The sequence below is a fragment of the Cricetulus griseus genome (genome assembly GCF_003668045.3).
Source record: "Cricetulus griseus strain 17A/GY chromosome 1 unlocalized genomic scaffold, alternate assembly CriGri-PICRH-1.0 chr1_1, whole genome shotgun sequence".
In the NCBI taxonomy this organism is placed as follows: Eukaryota; Metazoa; Chordata; class Mammalia; order Rodentia; family Cricetidae; genus Cricetulus; species Cricetulus griseus.
In genome coordinates this window covers 175,119,676-175,146,695 of record NW_023276807.1, presented here as the reverse complement: position 1 = coordinate 175,146,695, position 27,020 = coordinate 175,119,676, and the positions used below count along the sequence as shown (strand labels likewise).

The 27,020-nt window shown below is 42.3% G+C and overlaps 1 protein-coding gene across 1 annotated transcript in view; it reads right to left on the bottom strand.

Annotated features, from left to right (window-relative positions):
• Thrb (thyroid hormone receptor beta) overlaps window positions 1–27,020 on the bottom strand; it is a 239,456-nt gene that overhangs the window by 72,508 nt on the left and 139,928 nt on the right. The gene's annotated exons all lie outside the window — the stretch shown is intronic.

The window sequence follows — 27,020 nt, the reverse complement described above, 5'->3', positions numbered from 1 at the left end:
TCTAGAATGGGCAAAAATAGAATTTACATAATGAATTCCTTACTGAGAAGCATCTTCTCTACCGACAATTTCCACCTTATTCAGTATCTTTACTATATAGGAAGATAAAGTAGAGGACAAAAATAATAAGAACACACACCCACCCCTCAACACTCTCACACACGTGCCCACACACAGTCCACCTACACACACCACACATATACTCACACTCACACACATCACCCACACACCACACACACTCACATATGCACTCACATGCACACATACTCCACACATACTCACACAACCACCTACCACACCTACCACACATACTCATGCACATATACACACAGGCATACAACACACTCACAAATACATACACATACACACATAAAGTACAATCTACCTGGTCACTTGTTTCAGGCAATTCTTAGCAACTCTGTGTCAGAATTAGGAGAGTGGTAATATATGCTGATTGGAAGACTACAATTATAAGTGTGTTATTTAAATCCTAATTTTTTGATAGTGCTGGGTGATTGAACCCTTGCACTTGTCAGACTAGTGCTCCATCACTGGGGCACATCCTTGCTGGGTGAGTTTTCTTTTATGCTGAAATTACCAAAAGACCACAATTGAATCCCTGGTGCTTACAGAGACCAATCCATGCTTTGGCATGGGGCATTTCAAGGGAAATGTCAGAGTTATTTAGGCATACTTGGGGGCTTCCAGAGCACTCTCCCTGAAGCTACCAGAACCATAAACAGATTGTCTGGATGGTTTATCTGAAATTGTCAGCTGCCAGAAGTCACTTTCGAAAGTTATGGTCCCTGTTCTGACTCTCATGTTCTCATACACGTGCATTCAAACTTCCAATTTAGGCACAGGATTTCTCCTTCTCTTTCCTCTTTCCCCTCTACTTCCTTTCCCTTCCCTTTTCTTCCCTTCCCTTCCCTTCCTTTCCTTTCTCTCCCTCTCTCCCACCTCCATCCCTCCCTCCTCCTCCCTCCCTTCTTTCCTGAAAAAGATTTTAGTTTTATTTGTGTGCTCTCCTCCCTCTGTTCAGGAGTGTGTATGTAAAGTGCCTGCAGAGCCCAGAAGACCCATCCAATCAATTGGCTAGAGCCGGAGTTGTGAGCCTCCTAGTGTGGGTGTTGGGAATCAAACTGTGTCTTTGGGAAGAGCAGGAGCCAGCACTCTGAACTGCTAAGCTGTCTCTCCAGCTCCAGCACAGGATTTCTTTGCCTAGTAAATGGAAGAAGCACTGTGGCTTGAAGTGGCTTGTGTGTCCTGTAGGAGCATCTCACTGTGTGCTGGGTTTTTGGGTTGTATTATTGCTCTGAAACAGGGAAAGACACTTGGAATTCTCTACAATTAGGACTGTGTGAGCCATTGCATTGGGAAAATTAAACAAGCATGGTGCTTTCTTCTCAGGGTTTATAAAGTATTATTCATTGCATAGTGAATCAACTCTTCCATCCTCAAGCATGCCCACCAGTGGTGCAATTACAGGCATTTATTCTCACTGTCCGTTGAAAGGAAACAACAGGTTGAGATCTTCAAGATTGTATTGCGTTTCAAACTAAACTTCTGTGTAGAGTTCATTCAAGAACCTATTATCCATGAGGTTTAAGTTTCTTTTGAACTAATTACTAAGTGGCTGAATGCAAAGGTTAATCCTGGGCCTGGAGAAACTCACTCTACTCCCACAGACACAAGAAAGCTCACCCACGCATGTTTCTGGCCTTCCCATTTTATTTTCAGAGAGTAAATTCCCTCAGCAAACTGTAACCTATAAAATTCACTTAAAGAATATTAAACTTCTCAGACAGTTTTGTGAAGCTTTTAACATATGATCTTTTTTGTACTAATTTCTAAAAGTTGGTAGTGATTTCCCAGCCCTCACCAAAAAAATGCAGAAATTGGGCAGTTGCTATTCCTTATTGAATCTGGGTCTCGGATGAAAGGTGTCTAAGGTCTGTGCACCCAATTGGACATTCTGTGTCAAAGCAGAGCCCATAAAAGCTTGTTCTGCATTTCCCTTGGACCAGAGAGAGGGGGTTTCTTCTCAAAAGGCAGGGTATGTTTGGGGTAAGATAAGCAATAGAGGATTGCCTTCTACTTTCCTAAGAAAAACACTTGAGATGGTTTGGGTAAAGGGCTCCATTCACAGGAGGCATTTACAAGTTCATAATTACTGTCTGCAATTACATTTGAAATAATGATATTCAGTTGCTTAATTGGCAGGTTTATGGGATACACACTGCTGGGAAAACTGGAGACTGAGAAACCCTGTCTGGGTCATGGGAAAATGCAATAGGAATTTAAGAGAATACTTGATTCGTATGCATTCAAGAGCAGGGGAGTTCATGCAATTCTTACTGCATTCCCAAGGAAGGATGGGACACCCACGGTGGCAGGCCCTTAAATTCTATTTATTGGGTGTGTGTTTAATGATGAGGACTACAAGTTCTACATATAGGCAGCTGCTAAAATGTCTTTGAGATCTTTTCACTCTCTAAAGTTAATGGCAATGAATTATTTCTTTTTAGAGGAGTTAGCATCCTAAGAGTCAACCAGTGACTCCCAACCCTTGGTACCCATCAGAATCATCACAGGTGCTAATCACAGCATTAAGACCTGAGTTTTTTAATTGGGTCAGGGCCTCAGCATATATGATTCTGCTAAGTTCTCCAGGTGCCTGAGATGCCCAACAGAGCTTGAGATCCAAAGGACCAAGATAAATCTAAGGCAATAAAGCAAATTATTGGCATTTTGAGGATAAATTGTTTACTCTCTCAGCCTCTAGGTAGGCAGTCCATACTGTATAAGAAACTAGCCAAGCATGAGCCAAGTGGTGGGCCAGCAAACAGCATTTCTCCATTGTTTCTGCCCTGACTTCCCTCAATAATGGGTTGTAACCTGAAAATATGAGGTAAATAAACTCTTTTGTCCCCAAAGTTGCTTTAGGTTCTGTTGTTTAGCACAGCAGCAGAGAGAAAACTAGATAGAGAAGACTTGTATTATCATTCACAAATCCCCCACTGTTGTTAAGTCTACTGAGTGCAGCCCTGAACATTAGGCACTGGCTGGATATTATCCTGAAGATTGCAGGTATGTATATAAGTATTTATTCAAAGAAATTGCTTTGGGTATTATCTGGAACATACTGAACATAGTGGTAGAAATCATTTTTTAAAGGCCTAGGGATATAACTCAGTTAGTAAGAGTGCATGCCTAGCACACCTAAAGACCTGGGTTCAATCCCCAGAACCACACTTACTAGACATAATAGCACAAATCTCAGCAACAGATGGAGGCAAGAGGATCAGGATGTCAAGGATCAGGGTCACAGAGTTAGAGGCCAGTCAGGCCTACATGAGATTCTGTCTCAAAAAAGGGAGTTCTTTGCTTAGCATTCATAAGGACCCAGGATTGAGTGCCAAAAGGGGAGGATCCTAAAAATAATCGTATCTTATTATTCACATGATATAAGCCATTTGTTCTTAGCGGATATCTGGCTTTTAACAACATTCTATACAACGGAGTTAACCAATATAATCTGTCAGTTATGATAGAAATTAATAGATGGAATAAACGACAACAGCTAGATGAGATATGTGAGCTAACACTAGAACAACATGAACATGGTTGTCTCAAGGGAGTTTAGACACAAATAATTGAGTCTGCATTTTATGACTATAAAGTCATTCTAATGGCTTTCAGCATCATAATACTGATCTACATGGTCTTTATCAAAGGAGAAATGAACAGAAACCTCAAGAACTTAACTACCTACATCCTATCTCTGGACTTCATACTAAAGGTGATAGAAAGCAAATTTGTCTTTCAAGGAAGGGAAATTATAGCAAAATATTCAAGTATCTCAGGACACAAACACCAGCTGATATCTTAGAAAGGACCTAAAGTAAAGGAAACAATATGAGCAAGTGGCCAGAAGGATCATCTGAGTAGGCTGGCATTTCCTGCTACTCCTTCTGAAAGTGTTTAGCTTGTATTACAAGACCGTTACTGTCAGGCACTGAGTCATACGGTGTCAATATGTAACATGATCTGTGTGGAATTGTTCTGTGAACATCAGATTATTTATTTGTTTATGTTTCTAAGATTATTTTTACTTTAATGTGTATGAATGAGTATGTATAGGAGGCATGGCATGTGCAGGGTTTTGCCAAGTGTGGGGAATACCACATGTGTGAGGGTACCCATGAAGGCCAGAAGGGAGTATCAGATCACCTGGAGCCACAATTACTGGCAGTTATGAGCTGTCTGACACTGGTGCTGGGAACCCAACTTGGATCTCTGGAAGAGCAGCAAGTGCTCTTAACCACCTCTCTGTGGTATTTGAACCCCCAGGACTGCTTCCCACCCTTCCTGCCAAGCCCCCTCATGCTGATTTACTCTTCCACAGCCTTGCCCTTTGGTGTATACCCTCTAGCCACAGAAGCTAATATAGGGGCCCTGTTCCTCAGAGTCTCTGTAGAGATTCCACTAGGCCTGCATGCCCCTTGCCAATTCTTCCACAGCTAGTTTCTTTCACAGAGACATTTCTGAGAAAACTTTCCTGACCAGTTCCCCAACCATTTCCTATAGATCTTATTTCAACCTCTAGAACTTCCTTGTCTTCTCTCAGTAGAAGTGCATACATGATGGGAGCAGAGCCAGCATTGCCAAGGTCCTTGCTGTGTTGAGCCCCCAAGGAGAGATCCTTATACTTGGTTAGGTGCTTGATGTACTTAGACAGGAAGGGTGTGAACCAGGATTACATAAGCAGGAACCAAGACTAGGAAGTTACATGGATATATATGACAGACAAGGCTTCCTACCCAGGTCTGCTGACTCTAAAGTCAACTTCCTGTTATTCTGTTAAAACTGTTTCTAATTGTGAGAGGCTATACATCTTAGTTTGGTCTAGAATCCTTTCAAAGGAATGCTTCTTCCTTCATATTTCTGGAATCTCCAAAAGAGAAGTTTATTAGAGGGGAAAAAACAAAAGCAGAAAGAAAAGAAAAAAAGAAGGAAGGAAGGAAGGAAGGAATGGAGAAAGGGAAAAAAGGTTATTTTTGTGAATTTTGAGATGTGGCTGTATCCTATTTAAGAAATCAGTATTGAGTGAATACATAAAGTCTTGCCCATGGCCACTGGGTTCCATGTTTTTGGCCTTGCAATCAAGGCAGAATATCACGGAAGTAGGAGTTTGTGGTACAGGAGCTTCATATTTATCAAATGGCAGAAAAATAGACACAGACAGAGATTGGGGACTCCAAAGCCACCCTTAGTGACTTACATCCTCCAAAAACCCCTACTTCTTACCTTTCACTATTTTGCAATAAGGTGATATTATGATTCTATCAAGGAATAAACACACTCAACAGGCCAGTGCCCTTGAAACAGTGCCTGATGTGTTAAAAGCCCATCATTTATGCATCCCAATTACCTTTTTTTCCCTTCCCTCATGTTCCCAACTCCAGTCTCCTCTACACTTGACTTTCAGAGATCACCCTTGGAAGGAAGGAGCTGGGTCAATGACATCATGTCAGCCTGTCAGTGGCTGAGAATCTGAGACCAATCACCACCCAGAAGTTGTGGTTTAAAGTTAATGAAGTATTGGCTGTGGCCCAAGGATTGACTCTGAGAGCAGATTTCTAGCTGCTATGAGAGACATCATGAGAGATGGTGTGATGAAGACTCCTTCTACCATTATAAGGTAAATTTTGGGGGCTCAGATAACAATGGTGAAGGCACAGGCTTGATTCTTACACAGCCTTGAAGGTATATCTCTTTCCAAGATTACCTGAAGTAACCTCCCACCCTCCTGATTTCCCTGACACTTTCTCTCCACCCCCTCCTTCCATGTGTTGCCTTCTACCTCTGATCCCATTTACATACAGTTATATAATGTCCTTGTTTTTTGATGTTGTTGCAATACACCCAATGCCTAGTATAATGTCCTAAATGCTATTTAATACCTCTCCCTAACAGGTCATTAGTTGTGTGCTGGTTGCCTGTTTGAAAACAACCTAAGGAAGGAAAGCTGTTGAATGTTCCAAGACATACAGTCCACTGTGGTATAGAAGGCATGGCAGCTGGCCTGTGAGGTGGTTGGCCACGCTGCATCCACAAAAGGATGCAGAGGATGGACTATCCCCATCCTCCAGTGAGACTCCATCTCCTCACGTTTCCACAGCCTTCCTAAACAGCACCACCAGCTGGGGATGGAGTATTCAATCACAGCATGGAGAGTACAGTTCACATTCAAATCACAAAGCTTTGCAAAGAGAAAGTATTTGCTAAGCATACTCCTGTCCAAGACTGCCAATGGAAAGGAAAGCTGCTTGCAGTATAAGATTTCGGCCCCTGCTGGTCAAAGGTCACACTCTGACTTTGCCATATGTGAGCTGTGATTTGGGGCAGACTTCTCCAAATCTTTGCATCCTTTTTGAATATCTGCAATACCTGTTTATGACTCTCCTATGCAAGGCAATACCTTTCTGTGTCCTCTGTGATTATGCCAATGGCACATGCTTGTCTTGTCTGACTGGATTCTACTCCATGTCTTCATCTCTCAACCTCAACATCACATCACTCTATAAATATTTGAAATAACCCAACAACACAACCAAGAGAGCTCTAAGTACCCTTGAGGTTGAATGGAGTACATGTGATCTTCTAATCCAGGAATTCATATTCTTTGAACTATAACATGCTCAATACAGGGCAGTCAGCTGCAGTAGTCAGCATCAAAGCTCTAGAACAAGGCAGCTGGGCCATGAACAGATGTAGCTATGAAACCTCAAACAGCTCTGGGAAACCTGCAGACATAAAGGTATCCAGATCATCAAGATGGCACCACTCTTGGCAACTGCATTCTATGAACATTGTCTAAAGTACAGATTTAGCTCATTGTCTGCCACCCAGAGTATGTCTGGGGAAGACATCCACAGGGGACACCAGGGCAAGGCTGTTTGAGATGGATCTGTTAGTTGGCTCCATCAGGGTTAAATGGGCAGGCCGCTGGAAGGTTCTGGTGTCTTTCTGTGTCTTTGGATCTGTATGAGGTGGCTCTGCCTGGCTTGGACAGACCTTCAAGAGCAGGGCCTGGTGTGCCACTGCTTCCATCCATGAAAGTATTAGTGGGGGGGGGAACTCCCTAACTGATGTCAAAAAACAAGAGATGGGGTGATTCAGAAATAGAAGTCATATGGTTGAGGTGGAAGGCTACATGACCTTAAGCAGTTTCGTTAATAAATTAAGGGTGGAATAACCTCAGAGGATTAACGTGAAAATGACAGAGGCCAACATGGATACATAGTATAGCACAGGCCAAATACTCTAGGTGCTCAGTATGGTTCCTTCCTTTTTCACTGTTGACAAGCACAGGGCATGCACTACTATGCTATGTTCTGCTAATGGGAAGTAACCTGGGGGCTTTCCTCCCAAGTTCCCTTTATCCTTCAACAGACAGAAATGTTTTGAGCCATCCTGGGCTCAACTTTCCTTCACTACTGTGACCTGGGATGAGTTTCCATCCCTTGGAAGGATGTGTGTCTAACAACATGTAATCCTGTACAATTTTGAATATCTTATTGTCGAATGCCAGTATTCTCAGTGAGAAGACTCAGATAAGCCTGGAGACTGGGCCCCCACATTGAATTTATCATTTCCATAAATGATAAATTTCTACAGATGAGAGTGGAATGTTCTACCCATTGTAAGGCATGGGGGTTTACATCACAGATGTGTACCAGGCCTCTAGGTCACTGAATTCTAAAGGAATTGGTGGTAGGGAGGATGATAAAGAAAGGGAATTGATGTTAATACTAAGATTAAGAGTAGCTAAAGATCATCAAGAATTGGACATCAGCAGGGCACCTGGCAAGCTTCCTGCAGGCAGGCTGCTCCAGTACCACCCCATTGGACTCTGTAATCTACAAGTTCCACTCTGCCCTCAAACCCATCTACCTACCGTGACCTCAGTGGCTCCCTGAGACACAGATTGTAACTGTACATAGAGGACCAAGAGAGAGGACCAAGAGGCAGCAACTGCAATGTTCAGTCCAAGAAAGGATCCCTGAGACACAGACACCAACTGCAAGGATTGGACCAAGAGCCTGCACCAATTAGAGGAAGAGATGGGTAGGTGCCAATGCAAGCATACATTCAACAATCTAAAGAGCAATCTAGCAACAACACCAGAACATAGTGGTCCTACAACCAGAAGATCTGAACATCCTAACCCAAAAGAAGCAGAAGAAGATGACCTTAAATATAATTTCATGAAGATTATAGAGATCCTTAAAGAGGAAATAAAAAATTCCATTAGAGAAATGGAGAAAAAGACAAACAAAACATTAGAAGAAATCAATAAATTTCTTAAAGAAAATCAAGAAAACCAAGGAGAAACAAACAGGTTAAAGCAAACAGTTCAAACAGTTCATGACTTGAAAACTAAAATAGGGGCAATAAAGAAAATACAGAGGGAATGCTGTAAATGGAAAATTTGTGTAAATGAACTACAGAATATAAGAAATGGAAGACAGAATCTCAGGAGTTGGAGATACAATAGAGGAAACAGATTCATTGGTCAAAGAAAGTGTTAATTCAAAAAATTCTTAACACAATACATCCAGGAAATCTGGGACACCATGAAAAGTCCAAACCTAAAAATAATAGGGATAGAAGGAGAAGAATCCAGCTCAAAGACACAGAAAATATATTCAATAAATTAATAGAAGAAAACATTCCAAACCTAAGGAAGGATATGTCTATGAAGGTACAAGAAGCTTACAGAACACGAAATAGACTGGACCAAAAATGTTCCCTTGCTATGTAATAATCAAAACACTAAACATTCAGAATAAAAAAAGAACATTAAGAGCTGCAAAGGAAAAAGGCCAAGTAACATATAAAGGAAGACTTACCAGAATTATACCCTACTTCTCAATGGAAACTCTGAAAGCCAAAAGGTCCTGGACAGATTGCTGCAGACACTAAGAGACCATGGATGCCACCCAGACTACTATACCCAGCAAATCTTTCAATCACCATGGATGGAGTAAACAAGATATTCCATGACAAAACCATATTTAAATAATACCTATCCATGAATTCAGCCTTATAGAAATTATCAGAAGGAAAACTCCAACCCAAGGAAGTTAGCTACACCCACAAAAACACAGGCAATAGATAACCTCACACCAGCAAACCCCAAAGAAAGGAAACACACAGACACTATCACCCCAAAATAACAGGAATTAACAATCACTGGTCATTAATATCTCTTAATATCAACGGACTCAACTCACCTATAAAAAATATGAGCTAATAGAATGGACAGAAAAACAGGAACCATCCTTCTGCTGCATACAAGTAACATACATCAACGACAAAGACAGACATTACCTCAGAGTAAAGGGTTGGGAAAAGCTGTTCTAATCAAGTGGACCTAAGAAACAAGTGGGTGTAGCAATCTTAATATCTAACAAAATTAGACTTCAAACTAAAATCATTCAAAAGAGATGGAGAAGGTCTCTTCATACTCATCACAGGAAATATACATCGAGATGAAGTCTCAATTCTGAACATCTACGCCCCAAATATAAGAGTACCTACATATGTAAATGAAACATTACTAAAGCTTAAATCCCACATCAAACCCTACACACTAATAGTAGGAGACTTCAATACCGTACTCTCACCTCTAGACAAGACCACAGACAGAAACTTAACAAAGGAACTAACAGAAGTTATGACCTAATTGGGTTTAACAGACATCTATAGAACATTCCATCTAAACACTAAAGAATATACCTTCTTCTCAGCACCTCATGGAACCTTCTCTAAAATTGACCACATACTCACTAACAAAGCAAACCTCAACAGATAAAAAAAAAATTGGAAATACCCCCTGTATCTTATTGGCTCACCATGGCTTAAAGTTAGAATTCAACAACAACATTAATTGCAAAACTTCTACAAACTCATGGAAATTGAACAACGCTCAGCTGAATCACCTCTGGATTAAGGAAGAAATAAGGAAATTAAAGACTTCCTAGAATTCAATGAAAATGAAAGCACAAAATATGCAAACTTATGGGACACTTTGAAAGTAGTGCTAAGAGGAAAGTTCATAGCACTAAGTGCCTACATAAATAAAGTAGAGAAATCTCACACTAATGACTTAACAACAACACACTTGAAAGCTATAGAACAATAACAACAACAAAAGGCAAACTCATCCAGGAGGAGTACATGCCAAGAAATAAATTGAGGGCTGAAATCAATAAAATAGAAACAAAGAAAACAATACAAAGAATAAATGAAATAAAGATCTGGTTCTTTGAGAAAACCAACTAGACAGACCCTTATCCAAACTAATCAAAAGGTAGAGAGAGAATATTCAAATTAACAAAATCAGATATGAAAAGGCTGACATAACAACAGACACTGAGGAAGTTCAAAGAATTATTAGGTCATACTTTGAAAACCTGTATACCACAAAATTGGAAACTCTAAAAGAAATGGACAATTTTTCTGGATAGATACTGTTGTAATTTAAGAAAAGCGGCCAGGTGGTGGTGGTGCATGCCTTTAATCCCAGCACGCAGGAGGCAGAGGCAGGTGGATCTCTGTGAGTTCGAGACCAGCCTAGTCTACAAGAGCTAGTTTCAGGACAGCCTCCAAAGCCACAAAGAAACCCTGTCTTGAAAAAACCAAAACCAAAACCAAAAAATGAAAAGAAAAGCGGTGCTCAAAAGAAAGACACCATGTGAAAGGGTTCAAGCATATGGGTTTTTTATTAGGGAAAGGGATGACAAAAAGGAGAAAGGGGAGGGGGAAGACTGGCCTCCGGGGATTGGAGCAGCAGGACAGAGGAAAAGGGGGAGAGAGAAAAGAGAAAGGGTCTTCCCTTTTTAAAAGGGAATATGCAGGCCGGGCGTTGGTGGGGCACACCTTTAATCCCAGCACTTGGGAGGCAGAGGCAGGCAGATTGCTGTGAGTTCAAGGCCAGCCTGGTCTCCAGAGCGAGTGCCAGGATAGGCTCCAAAGCTACACAGAGAAACCCTGTCTCAAAAAACAAAAAAAAAAAAAAAAAAAAAAAAAGGGAATATGTACAGGTGGTGCTCTTAGTGGCTGTGGCTGAGGGTGTATCCTGTCAGAACCCCAAGGACAGGCCAGTACAGATGCCTGAATACTAGTAGGTACCACATACCAAAATTAAATCACGACCAGATAAACAAATTAAATAGACTTATTACCCCCCAAGGAAATATAAGCAGTTATTAAAAGTCTCCCAACCAAAAAAAGCCCAGGGCCAGATGGTTTCAGTGAAGAATTCTACCAAAACTTCAAAGAGTGAATACCAATACTCTTTAAATTGCTCCACACAGTAGTAATAGAAGAAACATTGCCAAACTTTTTTTTTATGAGGCTACAGTTACCCTGATACCAAACCACACAAAGACTCAACTAAGAAACAGAATTACAAACCAATTTCTCTCATGAACGTAGATGCAAAGATATTCAATAAAATACTGGCAAAACAAATCCAGGAACACATCAAAAATGTATCAACCATGATCATGTAGGCTTCATCCTAGAGATCCAGGGATGGTTCAACATATGAAAATCTGTCAATGCAATCCACTATATAAACAAACCGAAAGAAAAAAATCACATGATCATCTCATCAGATGCTATAAAAGCCTTGGGCAAAATCCAACACCTCTTCATGATAAAGGTCTTGAAGAGATCAGGGATACAAAGAACATATATAATCATAATTAAAACAACATACAACAAGCTGACAGCCAACATCAAATAAATGGAGAGAAACTCAAAATGATTCCACTAAAATCAGGAACAAGATAAGGCTGTCTACTCTCTCCATATCTATTTGATATCGTACTTTAAGTTCTAGCTAGAGCAATAAGAGAACAAAAGGAGAACAAGGGGACACAAATTGGAAAGGAAGTCAAACTTTTTGCTATTTGCAGATGATGTGATAGTCTACATAAGTGACCCAAAAAATTCTATCAGGGAACTCCTACAGCTGATAAACACCTTCAGCAAAGTGGCAGGACAGAAGATCAACTCAAAAGAATCAATAGCCCTCCTACATAAAAATGAAAAATGGGTTGAGAAAGAAATCAGAGAAATATCACCCTTTACAATAGCCACAAATAACATATATCTTGGGGTAACTCTAAACAAAGAAGTGAAAGACCTGTACAACAAGAACTTTAAGACTTTGAAGAAATAAATAGAAGAAGATACCAGAAAATGGAAAGATCTCCCATGCTCTTGGATAGGGAGGATCAACTTAGTAAAAATGGCAATCTTATCAAAAGCAATCTACAGATTCAATGCAATCCCCATTAAAATCCCAGCACAATTCTTCACAGACCTTGAAAGAACAATACTCAACTTTATATGGAAAAACAAAAAGCTCAGGATAACTAAAACAATCCTGTACAATAAAGGAGCTTCCAGAAGCATCATCACCCCTGACTTCAAGCTCTACTATAGAGCTATAGTAATGAAGATAACTTGGCATTGGCATAAAATTAGACAGGTGGACCAACAGAACTGAATTGAAGACCCTGATATTAATTCACACACTTATGAATACATGATTTTTGACAAAGAAGCTAAAATTATACAATGGAAGAAAGAAAGCATCTTCAACAAATGTTGCTAGCATAACTAAATGTCAACCTGTAGGAGAATGCAAATAGATCCATATCTATCCCCATGCACAAAATTCAAGTCCAAGTGGATCAAAGACCTCAACATAAATCCATTCACACTGAACCTCATAGAAGAGAATGTGGGAGTAGCCTTGAATGCATTGGCACAGGAGAACACTTCCTAAATAACCAGTAACACAGACACTGAGAACAACAATTAATAAATGGAACCCCCTGAAACTGAGAAGTTTCTGTAAAGCAAAGGATACAGTCAGCCTACAGAATGGGAAAAGATGTTCACTAACCTCACATCTGACAGAGGACTGATCTCCAAAATATATAAAGAACTCAAGAAACTAGACATCAAAATACCAAATAATCTAATTAAAAAAATGGGGTACAGATCTAAGCAAAGAATTCTTTTTTTTAATGCAAAAATAAAAAGTCTTTTAATGAACTAACCTCATTAGCTCGGGCTTTTCATCCATTCATTGAGGCAGATGGTTGGAGAAAGACCCCGAGAAACTAAGAGGCGGGGAATATATCAGATAGTGTAAGGGGAGTGGCTAGGGGTATGCAACAGTCTCAGGATTGGTGTGCTTCTGGGCTTGGGTGACCTGTCCTGTGTTGATTGGTCAACTGGTTGTTATGGCCTATAGGCCCTCTCAGGACAGTTGCTATGCTCTGCATGTCACTGTTGTGCACTTATATGTAAAGCACACCCAGAGCCATAAAGCAGAACCCTGCCAGCTAACTTCTGATTGGTTCCTTGCCACAAGGGTATCTGACCTTCTAGAGTAGGGCAGGAGGTGCAAGGTCAGGCAAGCACATGTTAGCCTGCCATGGCTGCTAAAACAGGGGACTGGTCCTTCATTTCCACCTTCCCAAAGTACCAGCGACAGGACTCAATCCTGAGTCCTGCCTGTTAGGAGCTTAAAGGGGTATTAACAGTCTCTACCATTAGTTGACAGATTTTTCAGAGGGAGTGACATTTGCATCTGTTGTCATATTGTCCCCTATGTAACGGAGTTTCCTTTTGACTTTAAACAGAGAATTCTTAACAGAAGAATCTCAAATGGCTGAAAGACACTTTAAGGAATTGCTCAACATTCTTAGCCATCAGGGAAATGTAAATCAAACAAATCTGAGATACCATCTTATACCTGTCAGAATGGCTAAGATGAAAAACACCAATGATAACTTATACTGGAGAGGATGCAGAGTAAGGGGAACTCTCCTCCATTGCTGATGGGAGTGCAAACTTACACAATCACTTTGGAAATCAGTATGGCAGTTTCTCAGAAAACTGGGAATCAATCAACCTCAAGACCCTGCAATACCACTCTTGGGCATATACCTGAAAGATGCACTCTCACACCACAAGGACATTAGCTCAACTATTTTCATAGCAGCATTATTCATAATAGCCAGAACCTGGAAACAGCCTAGATGCCCCACAACCAAAGAATGGATAAATAAAATATGGTACCTTTACACAATGGAGTACTACTCAGTGGAAAAAAACAAAAACAAAACAAAAACAATGACATCATGAAATTTGCAGGCAAATGAATGGAACTAGAAAAAAAAAAAAAAGATCCTGAGTGTGGTAACGCAGACCCAGAAAGAGAAACATGGTATGTACTCACTCATAAGTGGATAATACACATAAAGCAAAGGACAACCAGCCTATAGTCCATGACCCTGGAGAAGCTCGGTAACAAGGAGGGCCTAAGAGAGACATGCATGGATCCCCCTGGGAAAGGAAAATAGACAAGATCTCCTGAAAAAACTGGGAGTGGAGTGGAGTGGGGGAGAAGGGGAGGCAGAAGGGGAGGGGGAGGGGAGAATGGGAGGAGGAAAGAGAACATGAGGGTGGTGATGGGGACAGACAGAGAGAGCAAGGAAAGAGATATCTTGATAGAGGGAGTCATGGGACTAGTGAGAAACCTGGCACTAAGGATATTCCTGTGAATCCACAAGGATGACCCCAACTAAGATCCTAAGCTTTAGTGGAGAGGATGCCTGAATTGGCCTTTCTCTGTAATCAGATTGATGATTACTGAATTACCATCATAGACCCTTCATCCAGCAACTGTTGGAGGCAGATGTGGAGATCCACAGCTAAGCACTTGGCCCAAGCTCCCAGAGTTTAATCAAAGAGATGGAGGGGTGATAATATGAGCAAAGAGGTCAAGACTATTTTGGGGGATACCCACAGAGACAGCTGACCCAAGTTAGTGGGAGCTCACTGACTCCAGACTGACAGCTGGAGAACTTGCATGGAACCAAACTGGGCCTTCTGAATGTGGGTGGCAGTTGTGTGGCTTGGGCAGTCTGTGGGCCACTTGGCACTGGGACCAGGATTTATCCTTAGTGCTTTAACTGGCTTGTTGGAGTCCATTCTCTTTGGAGGGATACCTTGCTCATCCTAGATATGGTGGTGGTGGTGGGGTTGCTTGGTCCTGCCTCAAAGTTATGTGCCAGACTTTGTTGACTCCCCATGGGAAACCTTATCCTCTCTGAGGAGTGGATGGGGGTAGGAGGAAGGTGATGAGGTCAGGAGGAGGGGAGGGAGTAGAAACTGGGATTGGTATGTACAATGAGAAAAGATGGTTGTAAAAAAATCAAGAATTGGGCTGGAGAGATGGCTCAGCAGTTAAGTGCACTGACTGCTCCTCTAGAGTACTTGGGTTCACTTCCAGAACCCGCATGGCAGCTCATAACTATCTGTAACTCTAGTTCCAGTGGGATCTGACACCCTCACAGGGACATACATGCAGGCAAAACATCAATGAACATAAAATTTAAAAGAATTAAAAATCATCAAGTATTTATTACTTGACAAACTAGTAAAGCACCAAAAGTATTGTTATTGCGTGAGTGCTTGCTGTATATCCTAGTATTGTTATTACATGAGTACCTGCTGTATACCCCAGCATGTACATATAACCTCATCTAATATAAATGTCTGTACCAAGAAACCAAACCAATACTGATATCCCTTCAACTAATAAACACACAACATGTAGGAAGTTCACCGATTCCTGTGTTTCTGTTTAGAATGTGTTACAGTGTATTCTGATTAGAAATTCTCTTGCATGGCTTCCTGAGTTCCTGGGACTTTAGTTTGCCCATCTATCCTGGAGCTGAGCACATGAATGAATGCTCATTGCCTGAGCAGAATCAAACCAAGGTCCATAGCTTCCTACATCATCTCGCCTGGTCTGTAATCTGGAGGGAAACAACAGTGAAAGAACACCTGTATTTGCTGTGCCTTGTTGACGCTTATTCTTTTCCTAGTCCCCACACTTCTTCCACCAAACCTCTCTTCTTCATGTCCTCCCATCTCCAAGGGCTGTCTGTGGCCATTTAAAGATGTAGAGCAGAGTTCTCCAAAAAGATGAACAGGAGCCAGGAAGAAAATTTCCATTGAAATTTTAGAAGGAAGTAAGCTCACTGCGAGCATTATGTCCATCTATAGAATGAATGGATGGACAGATGGAAGGCCAGGGTGACAGTGCTGTGTTCAAATGGTCTGACTAGGGTGTGCCCAGCTCAAGAGAAGCTCTAATGCCTTACACCTGAGACTGGCAGTGAGGCTTCTGCATAGGTTGGCAGCCTTGCACCCATAGCCATGTGTCTTTGTCTTGCCAGCACCTGCCTATTAATTTCCCTTCAGTTAAATCTGGGCTTCTCTCTGTGTGTGGGCATGTGGATTTAGGCTTCCTGTCACAGAAATATTAACCTGTTTCACTGGCAAGGACTCCCAATGCGTTGTGGGTGAGACAGGGGCCCTTAAGAGACAAATCTTTCCCAGGGTTGGTGGCTCCCACCCTCTGTTTCTGCTGTAGATTCTGTAAAAGGGTTGATTGGAAGCCTCAAGGAAAAATTCATTGTGGGTATGGAGACCTCAAATAATTATTGTGAAGCTAGAAACTGCAGTCACAGTCTCCCAGTAAGAGAAAATAATCAACATTAAAAAACAAGATGAAACAAAAATATGTGTTTCAGACATTTAAATGGGTGTCTTAAGATCTCCTGAGCAAACTGGGAGCAAAGGAGGTAGGGGAGGGAGATAGGAGAATGAGAAGGGGAGAAGAGGAGGGGTGAGGAGGATATGAGGGAACAGAAAGGTTGAGTCAGAGGAAGAATAGAAGAAAACAAGAAAGGAGATACCATAATACCATAATACCATAATAGAGGGAGACATTTTTTTTTTATTTTTTTAAATTTTATTTTATTTTATTAGTTCTAGTTAGGGAACAAGCTTATTTCAAGTCCCTTCTCCCTCTCCCTCCCCTCACCCCCAAACTTTCTCCCCCACCCCCAGCCCATCCCCCCAACCCCATCCACCCACTACTCCCCAGGCAGGGTAGGGCCCTCAACGGGAGCTCAGCAAAGTCCACCAAGTCTTCCTATGCTGATCCTGGGCCCTTCCCCATGTGTCCAGGGCCAGAGTGTAACTCTTCATATGGGATGGGCTCTCAAAGTCCCTTCTTGTACCAGGGAAAATACTAATCCACTACCAGAGGCTCCCTGGAGTGCAGAGGCCTTAGAGGGAGACATTTTAGGTTTAAAGAGAAATCAGGCACTAGGGAAATGTCCGGAGATCTAAAAAGATGACACCAACTAACAATCTAAGCAACAGAGGAGAGGCTAACTTAAATGCCCTCCCCTGATAATGAGATTGATGACTGACTTATATGCCATTGTATAGCTGGTGGAAGTAGAAGCAGACACCCACAAATAGTCACTGAACTGAACTGGAATCCAGTTGCAGAGAAGAATGAGTGAAGAGCAAAGGGGTCCAGACCAGGCTGCTGAAACCCACAGAAACAGCTGACCTGAACAATGGGGAGCTCTTGGTCCCCAGACTGATAGTTGGGATACCAGCATGGGACTGATCCAGACCCTAGGAACATGGGTTTCAGTCAGGAGACCTTGGAAATCTATGGGACCTCCTGTAGTAGTTCAGTACTTATCCCTAGCATAGGTGTGGACTTTGGGAGCCCAATCCACATACAGGATACTCCCTGAGCCAAGACACACAGGGGTGGACCTAGGTCCTATCCCAAAGGATATGATAGACTCTGATGACCCCCTATGGAAGGCCTCACCCTCCCTGGGGAACAGAAAGGATATGTGATAGGTAGGGTATTAGTTGGGGTGGAGGAGTAGTAGGGGAGGAGGGGATGGAGTGGGAACTGGGATTTTCATGTAAAGCAATCTTGTTTCTAATTCAAATAAAAAAATGGGTGTCTTTGTAGGGGACAGTGTAAGCCATGCCTGCTAGAAGCTGGCTACAGATGTGCCTGACCAGGGCTCATCAGGGCGTGGTCAAGGTGAGGTCAGGATAAAGCATAATAGGTTTTAAAGGGACAGACAAGGCACATGGAGCCCCTTCTCTCTGGCCTCCCTGACTTGCTGTCCCTGGCACGCTTTGGCTTGTGTTTGGCTGGCATTTATCTAATAAAGGATACCTTAACCTCACCAGTTACAAATCTCCCTCATTATATCTTAATCTACTTTTAGCACACAGTCTGAAATAAAGTTAAAACGGCAAACAATAAAAAGGTGTGTTTAGAGATGGCCGAACTCTCTTTGTTGGAGAGACAACATGACAGTGGCTGGGTTCAGGGTGGCTGACATCTGAGAGCTACTGAACTAGAAGCAACTGTCTGAGTGTGAGCACTGGCCAGAGGTTCTGAGAGCAGACAAAGCACTCCCTGGAGTGCACACTGGCCACCTCCTCAGGAGTGGCTACCTGCTTTTCCATAATTCATACTGGATTCGAGCAGCGGATTCTCAAGTTAGATGACTCAAACTTTGAGGTAACCACAATAAAGACCACGGGGCTTATACTGAGAGGATAAGGCTCCCATTGCTGCAGGAACATTCCTATTCAAGAGCCTTAGTGCTACCACAAGGGGCAGATATCTGTTTCCTGTAGATCAGAGTTATCTTGTGCTCTTGTTTAAGTATAACGTTTATTCTTGTTGACAGTTTGAACCCACATTTTTGAAAAAAACCAGACTGGCCCTGTTTTATGTTCCCAAATGTGAAATACCTTTTTCAAAAGTAGGAAATGAATGTGTATCTATTTTAACCTTGGAATCTAAAACTACGGTATAATTTACAGATAAATCACAAACTTTGAGACTTAGAATTTTTCAAATAAAAGGCAAAATAGTACTCTTGGGTGAGCAGACCAATTTCTTATTTCCCACATTAAGAGGAGTTACACTGGATGGCAGTGAAACACAGGTATTATTTTTATGTGTTACACTCAAGGGGTAAGAAATGGACAAAATATATATGGTATAGGGCTGATGAAATGGCTTAGCAGGTTAAGGCACTTTCTGCCAAGCCTAACCTGAGTTCAATCCTGGGGACCCACATGGTACAATGTGGCATGAACTTGCTCCCCATTCCCATACATACATGCTCACACACACAGTAAACAAACTAGTAAATATAAAATTGTTAAAAGTTAATTTATAACAGACAGCTCTATAGGTTGTCTTTGTCTACACACACACACACACACACACACACACACACACACACACGCACACACATGCACACATTCATTGTCTAACAGACAGCTCTATAAGCTGTCTTTGTCAACGACAGACACACACACACACACACACACACACACACACACACACACACACACACGTTCATTGTATAACAGACTGCTCTATAAGCTGCCTCTGCTCTGGGTTTTCATAGTCTCTCTCTTTAATTTGCCTTAAAAAGTAACCAGGATCCATGTCAGTGAGGCTATTTCCTTCCTTTGGGGCCAGTTAGACCTGGGAAAGTTTGGGCTCGCTTCTGTGTGGCTCAGAGACTCCCGGGCATCAGGCACACCTGCCTCAGTCCCCTTGATGGCTGGTGAGCAGCAATCTAAGGACTTGCGGGAGCAAAGACTTGGGGAGAACCTTTCAGTTTCCAAATACTATGGGATGTAGTAGCATGTAGTAGCATCATACAAATACCTCTGGTATCCAAAGTCCCCTAGGATAATCTGGGTCTGGTCCCAACTACAGAAATAGAAGGGGGATGGCTGGTGTGGTGGCATGCACCTGTAATCCCAAACTTGAGAGAGTCAGGAGGATTAGGAGTCCAAGAACAGCTGGGGCTACAAACTGAACCATTAATGGGCACAGGTGGATAGAGTTGCTTGGTCCAGCTGTTCTGTCCCACAGGGTCAGAACAGGAGGAATAGCAGGCAGGTTTCCTGCATTCTTCACATCTTTTAGTTTTGTCTTCAACTTTTCAGTGACTTGAAGTAGAGCTTGGCACCAGAAAGGGGTCTCCTTGGAACTTGCTTTCCTCCAGTGAGGCCTAGGTGTGCCTCAGGGTCTGTCAACCCAAAGGTGGTGGCAAATGTCTAAGGTATATTACTCAATGTGTCACCTGCGTGCCTGCTCATCATCACACAGAGCCTGCAAGACAGTAAGTTTCTGGCTTCAGAATTAGTGACATAGAAACTGCATGTTAGTAAGGTGACTATGTCTGAGGGCCTCTGGTCCCAGGCATAGTTTCCATACAAAGTAGACTTATTTGATAAATATGTAGTTACCCAATTTCAGCTTTTGTGGAATTTAACATTTACTAGATAAGGATAAGATCTGTGATTTCCTACTCAGGACTCTGAGGGGACAGTGGCACTTGAAGCATACAGGGTGAGGAAATTATATACTGGAAACCAAAAGGGGTACATACTGTGCTTCTGGTTCCTAAACAATTAGTTGGTAAATTTAGTTCATGAAATGAGAAAAATCGAAATGCCAAGACTTCTGATTAGAATTTCATCTTTCCTTGGCAGTAAGTAAAGATTTCCCTTGTAAAGACATTCAATAAAATCACAGAAGCAATAACTTCCATTTTAGGTATGCCTCCTATATCTCAGGCATCCACTCTGAATACTTTTTATTTTATCTTTATAAAGATGTATTATATATAAATATTATAATTTCATTGAGGCTCCTGGGGCACAGAGAGGTTAGACCACCTACCTAAGGTCACACAGTGGATCAATAGCAAAGCTTTTTTTTTCTGGTATATGTCTGTGTGATGCAGAGAGACTGGAACAACTAACATAGCAAACCCTTAGCACACTGGTCTCACTGTGCCTTGCCTTTTTACTTTCATTGTTTTTAAGTATTTAGGATGATGTGGCTGATGGAAGATGTTACACAATGACCCACACTGCTGGACCTAGCATCCCGGGCAGTCTGGGAGGCCTGATCGCAGTGACCCCAATTCTTGGATACATTTGCATGAATGATGAGATGGTGGGGAAGGGGAAGAAACTCCTGAGTATTGATGGCACCCTAGAATAAAATGTCTTTCTGGAAAGGATGTCCCTTACGAACATTTGCTGAATTCCAACGTATTGGCTCAAGAAGGCATAGAGATCTAAGTTCCCATGTGCCCACAGGAATGCTTCTTGGCAGGTTCCCATCTGGTTTTTGACCCCTAGAAATCATTTGTGGTGTTTGGAGAGTCAGGATGGTCATAATCAGGATGGCCATGTTTGTGTGTATTGATAATTAGGAAGTAAGAGAAATCCTGTTCTAGGCAAAGCTGTGACATGAGTGAATTTCTACTGTTCTAAGTTAAAATGCCCCTACTAGGACCTCATCACCAGCATTGGAGTTTCTTGTCTATTTCTGCTACTGTTTCATCTCCACCAGTGGATGTGTCCAACTTTGAGAGGGAAGACTGGTGCAATTGCTATACACAGAGGTGTAAATAATCAATAGATTTGATACCAGTGGGACCATTTGTATTCTAATCAATTTATTGACTTTTTAATGTAATCTAAAGTCAGTTCCAATCTGTGGAACTTTTAGTGAAGATGTCATAATAACTTGGTCACTTAATTTGAGTAAATGGAAAATATAGAGGAAGATATAAGGGATTTCTCATTTTAAAAATGTAATTCACATGGACACATATTGGGCATAATGTCAGTGAACTAGAATCATGAATGCCCTTTTCCCATAAGCACTTGGTTTGACCACATTGCTTTCCAGGAACTGAAGAATGAGTACAGGACACTTCCAGTGTCCTTAGCAAACTCTATTTTCACTTCCTTCCATTGCTGATACGGGCTTGGAGGGTTTGAGAAGATGGGAGCTCTTCCTCAGGTGTCTAGAATGAAAAGGTCTTACAAGCTGAGAATGTTCAGGAAGTCCCATGTACTTCAGGAACATTAAGGGTGTAGGGCAGGAGTGAGAAGTTGTAAGAGTGGCAAAAAGAGTGGGCAGGGAGGGAAAGAGATGGAACAGAAGACGGAAGAACAAGGAAGAACAGGAAGAGGAGTATCAGGAAGAGGAGGAGCAAGAACAGAAAGAAGAAGAACATCAGGAAGAGGAGGAGCAGAAATAGGAAGAGGAAGAAGAGAAGGAACACCAGGAGGAGGAGGGGCAAGAACAGGAAGAGGAAGAGGAGCATCAGGAGGGGGAGGAGCAAAGAGGCAGAAGAGTGGCAGGAGGAGGGAAACTAATTAACAAATGTGTAGATGGAATTATCAACAGTGAGAGCCAGGTGGTTTCTGGCCAGGGCCCGTCCTCTCACCAAGCTATGTTTTGACCTCTTGGCCTTTATTTATGGCACATGAAACACTCTTGAGAAGATTTGGGGCTTGATAGGATCAGAAAGTAAAACAAAACAAAACAAAACAAAACAAAAAACCCCTTAATCTTGAAAATCTGGGCTTCAACCAAGATGTCTACTAATGAAACATGCTTGACACTGTATGCTTGGAAAAGAGTGAACCCACCAGAGACAAGCTGCTTGAAGACAAGTTATCCAAACTCAGCCTGTCAGAAGTTCCTAAATTCTGCTAGAAAGGGCTGGATAAGAACCACACACACAGAAGGCGCTGCCAAAAAACCTGGCATAGAGGAGGGGGCACTGTGGAATCAGATGTACTGTGGTGGCTGGCAGCAGAAGCTCTCAGAGACTTTAGTCACAGGCATTTAGAGTGTTTTGGGCTCAAATATCACACAGTATTTTCAAAATTCATGGACAACCCTCAAGAATCAGGCCTGTGAGGGAGACCCATGTCTGAGCTGCAGGAATCCTTTATTTCTTGGACTGTGGAGTGGGCTGTTAAGAAGCTGATGTTCACAGTGGGAGCGTCAGGTGTACTCTCTGTTGTATGTCAATTGAGAGCTGCGTGTTTCCCTACTCTGTCTTGGCAGATCAGTTCCCTTGGCCTGTACAGGGGAACATGGTAGGTCATGATGAAGGTGTGTGCCACTTGTCACTGGTGCCCCCTGCTTTCCAGTCATGGTGCTGAGTACAGCATTCATTCCATTGGTTTATCCCATTAATACTGAGACATATCTTAGCTATCTACCGTTCATCAGGAAGAAGCTGAGTAGTGAGAAAGGGCAAGTGGCTCACCCAAGGTCACAGCTGGATCTGACCTCAGGCTTGTGTCCCCGGCCCCTCTGTTGCTTTAGGGGTCAGCAAGAGTTATGGGGCATATAAAAATGACTGGTTCAGGGTGGTATATACTTTTCCTGGGTAAAGACATGGTGTCCTTGTCATCTGCTTCCTCACCCTCCATGCTATTCTATGTTTAACATAAAAAAATAAATAAATAAAGAGAATTTAAAAAACTGGAAAGACTAAAACAAGAGTGAAATGGGCAGACTATCATTCCAACAAAACAAACATAAAAGTCTTCTACCCTATTGGGAAATACAGGAAACAGGAAAGTGAAGGGTGAAAGACAAGGAGGCCGGATGTGATGGTTGTCCCAGGTGGGGCCCAGGAGAGGACCTCCAGAGCAGACAGGCTGGAGGCAGCTAGGCTGTTAATTTTGCATGCCCTTCCTGACTTACAGCAGCCCGGCTGCTGTCTTCTAAGAAGCCAGGGAGCATCTCTGAAAAGCCTCTGACTTTTTTTGTCAGGGAGAGAGGAGCCAGATAGGCCCCCAGCCTGCAGGAAGACTCTCCACTTTGATGTTTCTCTAGGATAAAGGAGTATTTGTTTGTAGCTAGATCACTATGTTTTAAGTCTTGTGAGTTAAATCCTTCATGGGCATAATAAACATTTCTGCCTTGTCAATCCAATCTCAAACAATAGGAGCACTTGAAATGTTTTCTACTTGACCTCTCTATGTAATGGGTGCATTGGTAACAACAGCTTAATCTATCGGGAATTTCTAGGCCTAAGCCTATCTTCCTAGCATAGGACTGAAAAGAAAAAGACTCATGCAGCTGTAGGACAGGCAGTCGGGGAGGGGGTTCCGGAATCACAGGCAGCACTAGCATTCATTGTGACCCCCTGGTGACAAGCACTGTCCACCCCTCTGGTTCTGGTCTGCCTCCTTGCCTTTGGTTTTATCTTATACTTTTCCATAGGGGATTTCCATGGGAGAGGTGCTTAAGAAATGTTTATGGGTGACTGAAGTAGGTTTCCAACAGAAGTCTAAGATGCATTCTGTCTTTCCCTCCAGTCAGAAAGTGGACTAAGAGTTTAGGTAATGTGTTCAAGGCACAAGGCTAATAATAGAGACATGTGTGTGCCTCCAAATCCAGATTCAGTTCTAGTCCTTCATAAGGACGGTCACAACAGACGCACTTGTCCTGTCTAGAAGTACTGATTCTTCCTAGGAAAGGGTCAGACAACTGGAACTGCTCTTATTTATTTTTTTTTTAATGAAATGATTCCTTCATTATAAAGAAAGACTAAGGCCTTTGGCACCTCTGCAAAATACTGTGTTTTGTATGGCCACCTGAGTCGCAGACTCATAATCAAAGTTTGTGCCACTGTGTGGCAAAGCTAGACTGTATTTCCCAGCCTCCCTTGCAGTAAGATATGACCACATGACGAAGTTTCTGCCAGTTGAACGGATAAGATTAATGGGCCTTATGTGTTTTCTTCATTTTCTTTCCCTCTTCTTTTGAAGAAAAATTTGAAGTAGAGAACTAGATGGGAATGTAAGAAGGATGTAAGAATGCCTCCAAGTGATGCTGACAAGTGTCACCTGCCAACTAAATTATGGGACAATGGTCTTGTGATTAGGAATACAATTCTGCCATATGAAGTCACTGAGATTTTGGAAAGGGAGTCTTCCCTAATGCAGCATAAAACATTATCTTATTAACAGAGGACAATAGACTCCAGAAAGCCATCTACTGTGTTGCGAAGTGTTTCTGAAATCCAGCTGGAGCCAATAGAAAGAAACTTCGGGCAGGAGACTAGAAGGCTCAACTTGGCAACAGCACACTCACGTTTATAGTCTTAGATTCCCCACTTGTCATCTAGGAGTACGGACCTCATAGTCTCTGAAAGACCCGCTCGAAATGCCCCTGAGCCCCCTGCCCCGAAGCTGCCGGGGCCTCCCAAGCCTTCACCCCGGCAGGGCTCGCGCCCCCGGCCCGCCCCGCCTGGCACCGAGCCTCGGGGCTGGGGCCGAGCAACGAGCACCAGATGGGCAGGCCCGAGAACGAGCACCAGGTAGGCTGGGGCCGAGCAACGAGCACCAGGTGGGCCGGCACGAGGGCGAGCACCAGGTGGGCCGGCACGAGGGCGAGCACCAGGTGGGTGCACGAGAACGAACACCAAGGGAGCCGGCCTGGAGCCCTGCCCCTGAGCCCCGCCCGATGAGAAACACTCCGTCCCAAGGTCTCCGCCCCCAAGGTCAGCCATCTGGATGCGGAGGGAGGGGGAATTGAGTCTGTTGTACCAGACACCAGACCTTGAGAATATGCTGATCTGGAATGGCTCTGTGTCTTATTTGAACCATCCAATAGAAATGATTCTGTATTTCGCCTCATTTGAAAGACTCTGTGTTTCACCTCATTTGAATAACTCTGTACTTTGCCTCATTTGAATAACCCTGTATAGCGCCTCATATACATTGACCAATGGGAATAGCTCTGTACAATGCCTCATTAGAATTATCCAATAGAATCCCTGCTCCTAGCTTGCGCCTTTTTCCCTATATAAGGACCCCTTTCCCTTGGCTCGGGGCGCTTAGCCACACAGAAGCTAAGTCGCCCCGGGTACCTGCGTCTCCAATAAAGCCTCTTGTTTTTTGCATCCAGTTCGTGGCCTCGCTGATTCCTGGGTGTGGGGTTTCCCTCTACGAAAGTGCCTCTTCGGGGGTCTTTCATCTCTAAGTTTCCTTTGTCCCCAATGTGCTCAGAAACTGTGATCCCTTGGGAACCCTTGGGTTCCCAAGAGGTAAGGACTGTCCTCAGTTATGTTTATATGCTGTACAGTGTATCAGATGCCAATGTTAAGCTGAATTAGAATTTTTTGTTTAAAAAATCTCAAGGAATTTGATGATGTTATAACTTATATCAGTGATTTCTTTTTATTATTTTTACTTCTATATATGTGCCTGTATGAGTTTTTGCACACCACATGACTGCATGTTCCCAGGAACTGGAATTACAGCCAGTTGTGGGTACTGGGAACATAGGTTCTTTTTAAGAGTAGTAAGTGCTTTTAACCCCTGAGGCATTTCTCCAGCCTTTGCCAATTATTTCTGCATCTACCTTTGGGCATGGTATCAATTGAGGTCCTCATGAATATTTTCATTATACTATACTGAGTATGAGGCTTGTTTATATTCATGTATTTGGCTGATCTTGATTTTATAATAATGCTGAAAGACTTGCCTAAAGGCAATGTGGCAGTAATTGGTATCCTGATAACTTTATTTCCATTCTATTTAGATAAAGAGTATAGGATGCTAATTTCCACTTTGAGTTGAGAAATTGGGGGCTTAAGAATATTCAAAATTCCATTATTCAAATGGGGTTTAATTGAGATCTCTAAAAGCACTATTAGCAGAAACATGAAGAAAATTTAAAGTTTGAAAAAGCTCAAAGGAAGTGATATAAGGATATGAGATGGCCTGGCCATATCCATGAAGAGTCCTATGTCCCCTGAGCCTTAATAAAGGTGTGGGAAAACCTTCACCTCTGTCCTGTGGGAGACATTGGTCACTTCATACCAAATAACAAAAAGTAAGATTAATACTTACATGTGTCTTTCCTTACTAAAAATAAGCCAATAAATTCTGTTAGCAAATGTTGCTTTTAGATCAAATGTTTAGAAGCAGAGTCCAGGAGAGTATGAAGGGTATGAGGAAATAATGAGAACATGATGGCAGAAAACTATCAGGAACCACAATTTGATATTGTGCAAATGAAATCAAATACAATAGAAATTAGTGACTTTAAAAAGCTTCCTATTTATTGCCTGCATGGAGGAGATGTGTAGTTTCCCTAGCCACTTCTTGTTGTCACTTTCTACATGAGACTATGAACGAATATATAATTGTGTTAT